Genomic DNA, 14148 nt, shown 5'->3' on the forward strand with positions numbered 1-14148 from the left:
CATTATTCATTTATTCAGCCGTGGGAGCTCTCCCAAGTGCTAGGTAGTAGATGTGCAAGTCCCAGTCCCAGCTCTGGAGGACTTACAAGGCATGTAGGGAAGCTGGTGAGTAAACAAGAAGCTACAATGCAAGTTTAGAGGTGATAAGCACAGGGATCTGTGGGAGTTGAAAGGACAGCACTGAACCAGGCTTGGGGCTTGGGAATATCAGGGACGCCTTCCTGGAGGAAGGGACATCCACTTTAACAGCAGAGATGAGAAAGAGCCAGGCAAAAGGGTGAGGAACAGAAAGAACAGGTCAACTCATGCAGAGGCCCCGAGGGAGCCTGGGAAATGTGTGGCTAGAGCAAGATGGGAGCCCCTGACACTAGAGAGCTAAGGCCGGGCTGGACCATGAATGGTCTTGTACTTGCTCCAGGGAGTGATGGGGGTCACTGAAGGTCTGTAAACAGGGGAGTGGCAGGGAAACATTAGTATATTAGAAAGCTCTAAAGCACTGCTGTAGCTCAGAAGGCACGAATTTGGTGGTAAGAGCAGGAGTGGAGCAGAGAAACTGGTTAGGAGGCAGTTGCAGTAATAAAGGCAGGAGTTGGTGGTAACTGGAACAAAGAGAGTCTCATCAGGATTGGAAAAAGGGGCTGGACTGAAGGATGGCGCCAGTGAATGATCGAGTCGGGGTGCAGGTGTGAGAAGTGTGGGGTAGCTCCAGGGTTTCTGGTGGGGTGGTGCCCCTCTCTCATGGGAACAAAGGAGGAGGAGCAAGCTTAGTGCATAATCGAGTCTTATTTTCATATTTCTGATAAGATTTTCTCAAGTCTACAGCGCTTCCTAAATATGTCATCACATGTGTGAGGTTTTTAGTTTAGTTTAGTTTAGTTTTTTATTTTTATTTTTCGGTTTTGTAGATCAAGGCGGCCCCCAAAACATCTTTTCTGTGTAAGGAGAGGTTACTCTGGAGAATTAAAGTAAAAGAGATGAGAGATGCAGCAAAAAAGCACACTTAATTACTCCGCTGCACTTTCCCTATCCCTCTTGCATTCGACATCTACAAAGTCTGGTGCTTGGAAATAGACAAGAATCCTGGGCCCAGCACAGTGGCTCATGCCTGTAATCCCAGCACTGTGGGAAGCCGAGGCAGATGGATTGCTTGAGGCCAGGAGTTCGAGACGAGGCTGGCCAACATGGTGAAACCCTGTCTCTACTGAAAAATACAAAAATTAGCCAGGTGTGGTGGCGCACGCCTGCAATCCCAGCTACTCATGAGGCTGAGGCACGAGAATCGCATGAACCTAGGAGGCGGAGGTTGCAGTGAGCCAAGATTGGGCCACTGCACTCTCCAGCTTGGGCAATAGAGCAAGAGACTCTGTCTAAAAAAAAGAATCCTGACCGCATAAAACTTACAATTTAGGTGCTGGCTTATGCCTTTAATCCCAGTGCTATGGGAGATCAAGGTAGGGGGATTGCTTGAAGCCAGGAGTTCAAGACCATCCTGGGCAACACAGCACAACCCCTATCTACAAAAAATTTAAAAAATTATCTGGTCATGGTGGCGTGGGCATGTAATCCTAGCTACTTTTAAGGCTGAGGCAGGAGGCTGCAATGAGCCATGATCCAGTCACTGCACTCCAGTCTAGGTGACAAAGCAAGACTCTGTATCTAAAAAAAAAAAAGAAAAAAAAAAAGAATTTACAATCTCATAAATCAAAAGTAATATAGGATTATAAAATACTGACATGGCCTGTTTAGGTGACTCATGCCTGTCATCCCAGCACTTTGGGAGGCCAAGGCAGGCAGATCACCTGAGGTCAGGAGTTTGAGACCAGCCTGGTCAACATGGTGAAACCCTGTCTTTACCAAAAATACAAAAATTAGCAAGGGGTGGTGGCACACACCTGTGATCCCAGTGACTTGGGAGGCTGAGGCAGGAGAATTGCTTGAACCCAGGAGGGAGAGGTTGCATTAGCCGAGATCGTGCCACTGCACTCCAGCCTGGGTGACAGAGCAAGACTCTGTCTCAAAAAAATAATAAGGCCGGGTGCGGTGGCTCATGCCTGTAATCCCAGCACTTTGGGAGGCCGAGGAGGGCAGATCATGAGGTCAGGAGATTGAGACCATCCTGGCGAGCACAGTGAAACCCTGTTTCTACTAAAAATACAAAAAATTAGCCGGGTGTGGTGGCGGGCGCCTGTAGTCCCAGCTACTCGAGAGGCTGAGGCAGAAGAATGGTGTGAACCCGGGAGGCAGAGGTTGCAGTGAGCCGAGATAGCGCCCCTGCACTCCAGCCTGAGTGACAGAGCCAGACTTTGTCTCAAAAAACAATAAATAAATAAATAGCCGGGCGCGGTGGCTAAAGCCTGTAATCCCAGCACTTTGGGAGGCCGAGACGGGCGGATCACGAGGTCAGGAGATCGAGACCATCCTGGCTAACACAGTGAATCCCTGTCTCTACTAAAAAGTACAAAAAAACTAGCCGGGCGTGGTGGCGGGCGCCTGTAGTCCCAGCTACTCGGGAGGCTGAGGCAGGAGAATGACATGAACCCGGGAGGCGGGGCTTGCAGTGAGCCGAGATCCGGTCACTGCACTCCAGCCTGGGTGACAGAGCGAGACTCCGTCTCAAAAAAAAAAAATAAATAAATAAATAAATAAATAATAATAATAATGGCACTTTCACATAAAACTTTTTTTTTTTTTGAGATAGAATTTTGCTCTTTTTGGCTAGGCTGGAGTGCAATGGTGCAATCTCTGCTCACTGTAGCCTCCTGGATTCAAGCAATTCTGCCTCAGTCTCCCAAGTAACTGGGATCACAGCCGCCTGCCATCACTCCCAGCTAATTTTTTGTATTTAGTAGAGATGGGGTTTCACCATGTTGGTCAGGCTGGCCTCGAACTCCTGACCTCAGGTGATCCACCCGCTTCGGCCTCTTAAAGTGCTGGGATTACAGGCATGAGCCACCACGCCCAGCCCCTTGCTCTGTCACCCAGGTTGGAGTGCAGTGGTGTGATCTCAGCTCACTTCAGCCTCCAACTCCTGGGTTCAAGCAATTTTTCTGCCTCAGCCTCCTGAAGAGCTGGGATTACAGGCACATGCCACCATTCCTGGCTAATATTTGTATTTTTAGTAGAGACAAGGTTTCACCATGTTGGCAAAGCTGGTCTCGAACTTCTAACCTTAGATGATCCACCCTTCTTGGCCTCCCAAAGTGCTGGGATTACAGGTGTGAAGTTGTGAGCCACTGCACCTGGCCATTTTTGTCTCTTTTTTTTTTTTTTTTTAATAAATGCATAACTTTTATTCTAAATGTAATAATGCCCACCAAAGATAATGTGAAAACTACAAGTAAAAACAAATTGCTCACAATGCAGAAATAATATCATGCCTGTTAATGCTTTCACTTCTTTTCATCCATTAATCTTTCTAAGTGCTCTGTTGACATAAATGAAAATAATTCCACATAAGCCTGTTTGTATAATGCCCTTTTTAGCTAATGCTGTGATGATAGAATAATTATCAACTCCAGGGCCGGGCGCGGTGGCTCAAGCCTGTAATCCCAGCACTTTGGGAGGCCGAGACGGGTGGATCACGAGGTCAGGAGATCGAGACCATCCTGGCTAACCCGGTGAAACCCCGTCTCTACTAAAAAACACAAAAAATTAGCCGGGCGAGGTGGTGGGTGCCTGTAGTCCCAGCTACTCAGGAGGCTGAGGCAGGAGAATGGCATGAACCTGGGAGGCGGAGCTTGCAGTGAGCTGAGATCCAGCCACTGCACTCCAGCCTGGGCGACAGAGCAAGACTCCGTCTCAAAAAAAAAAAAAAAAGAATAATTATCAACTCCAAAAGTATTATTTTAATAACTAAGAGACAAACCATACTTTATTTAACTATCTTCTGTCACTGAGTATTTAGTTTCCAACTTTTAAATTTTTTCTTTTTTTATTCATAAATATACATTTGTATTTCAACGTTCCAATATTATAAATAGCATTGGAATGATCTTTGGGCAAAGGCTTTGTTTGTCTCTGCAAATACTTTCCCAAGGATCAACCTCAGAAATAAAATAGCTGAGGAAGGAATATGAGAAATATCCAGGTTTGTTTTAATTTTTAATCCTCTATATATTTACCTTTTGTTTGTTTGTTTGTTTGTTTGTTTGTTTGTTTTGAGACAGGGTCTTTGTTGCCCAGGCTGGAGTCCAGTGGCACGATCTTGGCTCGCTGCAACCTCTGCCTCCCTGATTCAAGCAATTCTCATGCCTCAGCCTCCGGAGTAGCTGGGATTACAGGCGTCCGTTACCACGCCCAGCTAATTTTCATATTTTTTGTAGAGATGGAGTTTCATCTTATTGGCCAGGCTGGTCTTTTTTTTTTTTTTTTTTTTTTTGGAGACGGAGTCTCGCTCTGTTGCCCAGGCTGGAGTGCAGTGGCCGGATCTCAGCTCACTGCAAGCTCCGCCTCCCGGGTCTACGCCATTCTCCTGTCTCAGCCTCCCGAGTAGCTGGGACTACAGGCGCCCGCCACCTCGCCCGGCTAGTTTTTTGTATTTTTTAGTAGAGACGGGGTTTCACTGTGTTAGCCAGGATGGTCTCGATCTCCTGACCTCGTGATCCGCCCGTCTCGGCCTCCCAAAGTGCTGGGATTACAGGCTTGAGCCACCGCGCCCGGCCAGCCAGGCTGGTCTTGAATTCCTGACCTCAAGTGATCTGCCCGCCTCGGTCTCCCAAGGTGCTGGGATTACAGATGTGAGCCACCTCACCTGCCTATATTTACCTCTTGAATCCATCGATTTTATGGCATGAGGTGAGAATCTAGTTTTTGCTTTCCAGAGGTGAGAAGAAGGGGTCTTCTTCAGGAACCCCAAGCCCCGTCCTCTTAGCCCTCAGTTTCTTGAAAATCCCTTGGAGAACAGAAGGTGAAGTACAGATTTGACACGTCATGCCCAGGTTCCCTTTGCCCTAATTACAAGAAAGTGTTTTCCCTGTTCCATGAGTAACTGCCTTTCTCTAAGTGGCCTCACTCTGATGAGTAACTGAAAATGCACTTCTCTGTTTGAACTTTGTCAGAAGTGTCCATGCCAAAAAGCCTTGTAATGCTCGAAAGTACATAAAATAGAAAGGGACAGCAAAAATAAAACAGGAAACAAACAAGTTAATCGAGTGCCCAGCACACGTTAAGGACTCAGTAAATGATATATGTTCACTCAACAGACATTTATGGATTTCCTACTGGAAGTCAGGCGCTATGGGGACATGGCAGTGACCAAGACACAGTTACTGCCCTCCCACAGCATCCTGCCTGGTGGACGAGACAGCCTTAAACACATGATTACACAAATGGTGGTTAGTTATAAGTGTTAAGTGTCAAGGTACTGGGGGACTATCTCATCAGGATAAGGGGACATTGGTGAATTATAAGGATACATTGGGGTTGGGCATGGTGGTTCATGCCTGTAATCCCAGCAATTTTGGAGGCCAAGGAGGGCAGATCACCTGAGAACAGGAGTTTGAGACCAGCCTGGCCAACATGGTGACACCCCGTCTCTACTAAAAATACAAAATTAGCCGGGTATGGTGGCACGTACCTGTAATCCCAGCTACTCGGGAGGCTGAGGCAGGAGAATTACTTGAACCTGGGAGGCGGAGGTTGCAGTGAGCTGAGATCGGGCCATTGCACTCCAGCCTGGGCGACAGAGCGAGACTCTGTCTCAAAAAAAAAAAAAAAAGAAAGAAAGAAAAAACACAGGTGGGATACGGTGGCTCACACCTGTAATCCCAGCACTTTGGGAGGCTGAGGTGGGCAGATCACCTGAGGTCAGGAGTTCGACACCAGCCTGGCCAACATGGTGAAACCCCATCTCTACTAAAAATACAAAAAAATTAGCTGGGCGTGGTGGTGCACACCTGTAATCCCAGCTACTTGGGAGGCTGAGGCAGGAGAATGGCGTGAACCCGGGAGGTGGAGCTTGCAGTGAGCTGAGATGGCGCCACTGCACTGCAGCATGGGGGACAGAGTGAGGTTCCGTCTCAAAAAAAAGGGGGGGGGATATACTGGGGAATTCTAAAAAGGTAAATAATTGTCATCTTAATAAATGGAGATTTTAGGGCCAGGCTGGGCAGAGGCAACTGCCAGGTGTCATGAGTGCATGCAGAGAAGATTCAGGGCTTCCTGGAAAAGACTTCTACATGGTCTTCCTTCAATACCCTGGGAATAAGTGCCTAAGCCCAAGGCCTAGCCCACCTAGAGGTCAAAATGAAGCATCGCTGGCCAGGGCAGATGGCAAAGCTAAGTGTGGCAAATCCAGGTCAGGAAGCCCAGAGGAGGCCAGAGGCTGGAAAGGCAGGGGCAAAGTCTCAAATGTGGGCACATGTTTAGCGTGTCAAATGGAAAGACACCAAGGGGACCTAGGTGAGGGGCTTGAGATCAGAGGATGTGGATGATGATCGGGAGAAGGCAGAAATAGGGCAGTAGTGGTTGACTAACAAAGGGGCAGTGGAAGGGTGGTGACAGTCCAGAGGACTTAGAGATGATGGGGACTGAGACAGGTGGTAAGAGCTAGGAGACTATATTAGGGCTGTGGCAGCAAAGGTGACAAGGTGACAGGGTCAGGTGGGGACAGTCAAGGTGACAGGAGAGATGGGAATGAACTAGCAAGTGACAGGTTGGGTTGGAGGTGGTTGACGAAGGGTTGGTCCAGATAGCAACAGGCTTGGGCATGGGCCAGGGGCAGGGATGGCGGCAATGCTCGAGAAGGTAACATGGTGATGAGAACTGGGTCAAGTGACAGCATGGGTAAGAAAGAGGCAGTGGTTGTGACGCAGGGATGATGGTGAGGGTGACAAATGAGTGACAGGGTCAGAGAGGAGTGATGACCATCAAGGTGACCCAGAGGTGACAGGAAGTGTGGGTGGCGATGATGTCTGTGCCAGTAGCAAGTCAGAGACACGTACCTAGCCCCCTCCCCTGGGCCTGTTTCAACAGCGGAACTGTTCCCTAGGCCGCAGGTCTCATGACTCAGTACCATGTATCAGCCATGCCTTCGATAAGATCTCTAGGTGCAGCCACAGCCATGGGGGCAGGCTGGGTGCCTGTGTTGGCTGTGCCCAGGCCCATCGAGGGACCCAGGCACGGAACCTTAATGTCATCTCTGCCTCCTCCCTCCTGGGTGCACATCCACTGCAATCTGGGGTTGGCCACAAACACTTAGCCTCCTTCTTACAGACTACAAAAGTTTTTTTGTGTGTGTTTTGTTTTTTTTTTTTTGAGACGGAGTCTCGCTGTGTCTCCCAGGCTGGAGTACAGTGGCGTGATCTCGGCTCACTGCAAGCTCCGCCTCCCGGGTTCACGCCATTCTCCCGCCTCAGCCTCCCAAGTAGCTGAGACTACAGGCGCCCGCCACCACGCCCGGCTAGTTTTTTTGTATTTTTAGTAGAGACGGGGTTTCACCATGTTAGCCAGGATAGTCTCGATCTCCTGACCTCGTGATCCACCCGCCTTGGCCTCCCAAAGTGCTGGGATTACAGGCTTGAGCCACCGCGCCCGGCAACTACAAAAGTTTTGGCCAGGGCTTTGTCTATTCCACCAGGTTTCTTCCACAGCTGACCCCATTAGAAGTGTTTAGGCCTTTAATTCTTTCTCATAACTATCCCCTGTGGGGAGAGAGAAAGGAAGGTGGACTTCAAGAGGGTTCTGAATAATCCCATCCACTCATCCCACAAATATTTATTAAACTCCTTGAAAGGTACTAGGGGCTGACTTTCACAGCCAGACCTCTTTCCCTGTCTCCATGAAGCTGAGTCTGGAAGAACAACGGCAGCGAATGGCAGCCACCACTGGGTCTGTGCTATTCACTAGTAACAGAGTGGGGTAAACTTTTTTTTTTTTTTTTTTTGAGACAGGGTATCACTCAGTCACCCAGGCTGGAGTGCAGTGCTGTGATCATGGCTCACTGAAGCCTTGACCTCCTGGGCTTGAGCGATCCTCCTGCCTCAGCCCCCTGAATAGCTGAGAGCCACTGCCAGCTCTCTTGAAACCACAGAGAATCTAGCCTTGGGATGAGGCTGACAGCATGGAAGGAAGAGAGAAGAGACAGAAAGGACATGGATGCCGGATCAAGCCTCACCTGAAGTTTTCATCTAAATTTGTCTGTTATGTGAGCCAATTACCACCATTGCCCAAGCCACATTGAGTTAGATTTCTTCTAACTGGCATCCAGATGCTTTTTACCTAATATTGTGGTATATCTTACAACAATATTATATAAGATATTAGTCACCATAGTATTTCTAGTGCTTACCGTGGCCAGCCTGGCATTGAAAAATAGGTGCTCGGGAGGTCGGGAGTGGAAGCTCACACCTGTAATCCCAGCACTTTGGGAGGCCAAGGTTGGCAGATCACCTGAAGTCAGGAGTTCGAGACCAGCCTGGTCAACATGGTGAAACCCCATCTCTACTAAAAATACAAAAAAATCAGACAGATATGGTGGCAGGCAGCACCTGTAATCCCAGTTACTCGGGAGGCTGAGGCAGGAGAATCACTTGAACCCAGGAGGCAGAGGCTGCAGGGAGCCACTGAGATCGCACCACTGCACTCCAGCCTGGGCAATAAGAGTGAAACTCCATTTAAAAAAAAAAAAAAGTGCGTGGTCAGGCGAGGTGGTTCATGCCTATAATCCCAGCATTTTGGGAGGCCAAGGCAGAAGGCTCACTTCAAGAGTTAGAAACCCATCTGAGTAACATAGCAGAACACCGTATCTACAAAAAGTAAAAAAAAATAATAAATTAGCTCAGTGTGGTGGTACACATCTGTAGTCCCAGCTACTCTAGGGGCTGAGGTGGGAGGATCATTTGACCCCAGGAGGTTGAGGTTGCAGTGAACTGGGATCACACCACTGCACTCCAGCCTGGGAACAGATGGAACCCCGTCTCTAAAAAATAAAAATAAATTTAAAAAACTAAAAAAAGATGCTTAAATGTTTTTTGTTTTCTTTTGTTTGAGACGGAGCCTCACTCTGTCACTCAGGCTGGAGTACAGTGGCATGATCTCAGCTCACTGCAACCTCCTCCTCCCAGGTTCAAGAGATTCTCTTGCCTCAGTCTCCCAAGTAGCTGGGACTGCAGGTGCGTGCCACCATGCCCGGCTAATTTTTGCTTTCTAGTAGAGACAGGGTCTCACCATGTTGGCCAGGCTGGTGGTGAACTCCTGGCCTCAGGTGATCCACCCACCTTGGCCTCCCAAAGTGCTGAATTACAAGCATGAACCACCACACCCGGTCAATAAATGTTTGATGAAATAATAAAGAAATACATGAGTCAGGTGCTGTGGCTCACGCCTATAATTCCAGCACTTTGGAAGGCTGAGGTGGGAGGATTGCTTGAAGCTAGGAGTTCGAGACCAGCCTGAGGAATATGGGAAGAAAGACCTCATTTCTACAAAAAAATTTGAAAAATTAGCCAGGCATGATGGTGCGTAGCTGTGGTGCCAGCTACTCAGAAGGCTGAGGTGAGAGGATCACTGATGGAGACGGAGGCTGCCGTGAGCCGCATTCATGCCACTGCACTCTAGCCTGGGTGACAGAGCAAGACCTTATCTAAAAAAAAAAAAAAAAAGATCAATAATAAAATAAGGGCCAGGCATGGTAGCTCACCCCTGTAATGCCAGCACTTTGGGAGGCCAAGATGGGCAGGTTTCTTGAGGTCAGGAGTTCAAGACCAGCCTGGCCAACATGGTGAAATCCCGTCTCTACTAAAAGTACAAAACAAAATTAGCTGGGTGTGGTGGCAGGCGCCTGTAGTCCCAGCTACTCGGGGCCTGAGGTGAGAGAATCTCTTGAACTCAGGAGGCGGAGGGTGCAGTGAGCCAAGATCATGCCATTGCACTCCAGCCTGGGCCACAGAGCAAGACTCTGTCTCAAAATAAATAAATAATAATAATATTAAAATAAACAAGCTCTCTAGCAGAAAGGCCGGGAGATACTCTTTTCCACATGAGACTCTTCCAAGAGCCCTTCTGCAGATGTCTGCTGGCCTTCTCAACCCTGTGCCCCTCAAGGGATCCCCTACAGGTCCTCCTCTTTCCTAGCAGGAGTCTAAATCCCTGGGACAGCACAAAGCATTGTCACTTTCTGTTCAGCCCCTGGCAGTTGGACCCATTGAGGCTTCTCTCTGCAGTCAGGTGTCTCTGGGCTTAGAAGATGTACCCTGAGACTGGGGACCCAGGCCTGGACAGGCCACTGCCTTACCCAGTAGCTTTGTGCAAGTCACCTGTATTTGAGACTCAGCTTCCTGCTCTGCAGAACTGCAGTAAGGGTGTGGATCTATTGACTTCAGAGGGTAAGATGGCCCTGACTCTCCTGCTGCCTGCGCTTCTAAACTGTGAGACAGTGGCTGCTCTACCAGTTGGAAATCAGGAGTTTTAGTCTATCCTGCTGTTTGCTTATTCAGCAATTACTTGTCAGCAGCTATGGTGTGTGCCTGCCCAGGCACTCGGACTCAGCCACAGTCTACAAACCTCCTGCTTCCCGACCACTTGCTCTGAAAATCTGGGTTGTGATCTCAAAACCTAAAGATTTCCCAACCCCATATCCTGACCTCCGTGTCTCGTTTGGAGTATCGCGACCCCCGACCCCATACCCCCAGTCCTGTGCCCACCTCCACACACACTGCCGCTCTGTCCGACTCAGTACATCGATGTGTGGCTTCTGGCCCCCACAGGTAGGAGTGTGGGTGAGTGTGTATTGGAGTGCGAGTGCCCCTGTGAGTGCAAGGCTGTGTGATGTAAGGATGTGGAGTGTGGGTGTGTATCTGAGTGTGTTTGCGCATGTGAGTGTGTAATGAGTGACAGTTGCTGTCAGGGCTTGTCTGACTGCAGTTGGATCAAGTGTGGAGTGAGTGTGCCGTGTGTGGGGGTGTGGATGAGCCAGTGTGGGTGTGCATGATTTTGTGTGAGGATGTACAAAGCCCCAGTCCCTCATCAGTCAAAGAAGACACACCCTCACATGCATGTGGGCACATATACATTCCAAGGGTCGAAGGTGGCTAAGCTGTAAGCCCATCTTCTGATAAGGGAAGACTTTGTCCACAGGCCAGCGATCACTCTCCCCTCCCCACTCCGACATGGAAGTGGGGATCCCGCAGCTAAAGGTCGCCTCTGTCAGGAACGAGCACCCTGAGACTGGGGTCCACAGTCCACCTCCCACCTCAAGCCAGGCCGCCACCTCCTCTCTCTCGGCTGCTTTCCAGCCCAGCCCTGGCAGTGACCCTGGACTGAGAGGCGAAGGACGGGGTGGTGGCCAGACATTCCAGGTGCCTCCCCGGCTGTGGGGGGCATTTCCATGGAGATGAGCAGCCGACCATATGAAGATGATTATCAGGGCTCCCAGGGTCCCTTCCCCCAGCTTCCCCCAGCCTCTCCCAGACAGACCTCTTTAGCACTAAGCCCTGCCAGGAAGTGTGACAAGAACCCACTGCTCCTCACAGGAGCTTCTGAAAAAGGCAGAGACCACAAAGCCATGGGAGTGTCCCCAAAACAGCTTCCCTGACGCAAGAGACCAAAGAAGTTGGCCAAGGCAATTAGAGCTGGTTTAAGGCTTTATCCCCAGAGATCTCTAGAAGCAGGGGACAGAGCCACCCATTCCTTCTTCACACATTGTATTTCACTCTGACCTGGAGGTATGATCAAGGCAATAGAGGGTGGTGGCCCCTAGAGGAGTCAGGGTGGCTAGTTTGCAGCCCACTCATCACCCCACCCCACTGACAATCTCACATCCCTAAGACGTGCCGGTTAGTGTCCCCTAGACTTCCTGTGCTTTGGCCATACACAGGGCTGGAAAGGGGCACCGATCCTTTTCTGGCTCCCAAAGCTGCTGGGACTCTCAGTGTGTTGATGAGAGATGGAAGAGGTTCCCAGAGTCACTGCAGTTGTCCTGGTTTCTGCTCTGTTCTTGAGGAGCTAAAGTGGGATGTCAATGAGACCTCAGAAAGAACTTCCTGATAGGAGGCTGTGAAACAAGATTATTAAACACAGATTGGGTTTTTGCTTGTGCCCTCAACCTTCTGGGACTGACTCCTGGCTATGATTCCACATACACCACCCTCTGAACCTGAACCCCTGTTTCATCACCATCACCACTCTCAACCCCTGCCATATCGCCTGAGCCCCATGAGGGGATGGGATGCCCAGCTCTCCCTTTCTCAGGAGCCTGAATTTTCTGGAGAAGGCCCAGGGTGGGAAAGAGACTCTGGCTTCCATCTCCCCTAAGCCCAGGCTGCCTGGGGAAAGCTGACTCCATGGAAGCTGGAGGGACTGGGGCTTGACTCCCAGGCTGACTAAGGCCCCACAGAAGTTCCAAGCTCCCGGAACTACAGCAGATGGCCTTGGGGAGTCAGGCGTCACTTCCAAGCCTGTCTTCATGCTGTCCTTCCCCACAGTACACACGGAGCTCAGAAGGAGTCATCGTTACCATCATTATAGCCTCCACTTCAAAAGCCCTTACTGCCACATCTGGCATTGTTCTGATGCATGCGTTAATCCACTTACCCCACCTTGCACAACCTAACGAGGCAGGTACTATTACTATCCCCATTTCACAGAGGAAGAAACTAACGTGCAGAGAGGTGACATCAGTCAGGGATGCTGCAGGAACAGATGGTGCCCTCTGAGGTTTCACTGAAGAGAGCCTGAGGAGGGACTATTTACAGAGGTGGCGGTAGAGTCAAGGGGACCAACCAGGGACGGCTTGGGGACTAACCAACAGCAGCCATTCCCCTTCAGCCAGAAGAGGCAAGGGGAGAGCAGTGTTCTGGAATGCAGGAAAAACAAGAGCCCTGGAAAAGGCATGAATACTCTGACCGTTATCCCCTCACCTTCCCTGTCCTCTGGTTTCCTAGCTGTGTCTCCCTTTTGCCAAACCCAGCTCGAAGCCTGAGGGCAAGAATGCACCGGGAATGCCGCCCATAGAGATGAGCCTCCTGAGACACAGAGCAGGATAGAGACTGGATCTGGGGCAGATGGAGACTCCCACCCACCCAAGATCCTGTGGCTGGGAAAGGCTCATTTGGAACCCAGGTAATCTGCATTCAGAGCACTACTCCCTGAGACGCTGCAAAATGCTATCTGGGGAAGGGGTTGAGAAGACTGGGGTCTAGTGCAGGCTCTGCTGCACTGCTCTGTGACTCTAGATGAGACTCTAGTTTTGCCTTTACACAAAGAGGAGGTGGTCTCTCCTGGCACCCTCCACAGCCTAGGTTCCCAGACCAGACACAGCCTCTGTGTTTCCACTGCCACCCCCTCCCTTACCTCAGACAAACCTGGCACCAAAGGCCAAAGCCCGGGGCATGGAGATGCTGAGTCCCTGAGGAGCCCATCCCCAGCTGCAGGGCAGACACACCCATTCCCCTGTCCCCATCAGACTTGGAGGTACTACCCAGGAAGCCTCCTTCCAGTCTCCCTGGCAGTCCCAGTGTCTCCATCTCCATATCTCCTTTCTTTGTACTACCACATTCCCAGGGCCCATAGCTCAGGGGTCCTACCCGCAAGACAGGCCTCCTCCTCCCAGCCAGAAGGTGGGGGGCCCTGCTTAGGGCAGCAACCTCACAAACCATTCCTCCTAGGCTGCCTTTGGCCCCTGGGGTCTCTGTACTGGGTGGAGTAGTCCCTCTTCTCCGCTTCCCACCCCACCCAACTCCACCCCACCCACGTTTCCCCAAACCTAGAGGTGCCCCACCTAGGTTTTCAGAAAAACAAAATCAAGAGGAAAGAGGAAGGAGGGAGCTCATTACCAGGAATTAAGGAGGAGGCCTGCCCTAGGGGAACACAAGTTGGACGGGGCTGGCAGGAAGAGATACACACTGAGTACACAGAGGTGTACTTAAAATACACTGAGAGAGGGGCTCAGAGGAACATGTGGAGATGTGGTCCGAGGGTCACAGTCCAGGATGTTCACTCAGAGGTACACAAAGAAAGACCCAGACACAAGGCCCGGCGCGGTGGTTCATGCCTGTAATCCCAGCACTTTGGGTGGCCAAGACAGGTGGATCACCTGAGGTCAGGAGTTCAAGACCAGCCTGGGCAACACGGTGAAAACCCATCTTGACTAAAAATACAAAAGTTAGCCGGGCATGGTGGCACGCGCCTGTAATCCCAACTACTTGGGAGGCT

Source organism: Macaca nemestrina, chromosome 14, assembly GCF_043159975.1.
Source record: "Macaca nemestrina isolate mMacNem1 chromosome 14, mMacNem.hap1, whole genome shotgun sequence".
Taxonomy (NCBI): domain Eukaryota; kingdom Metazoa; phylum Chordata; class Mammalia; order Primates; family Cercopithecidae; genus Macaca; species Macaca nemestrina.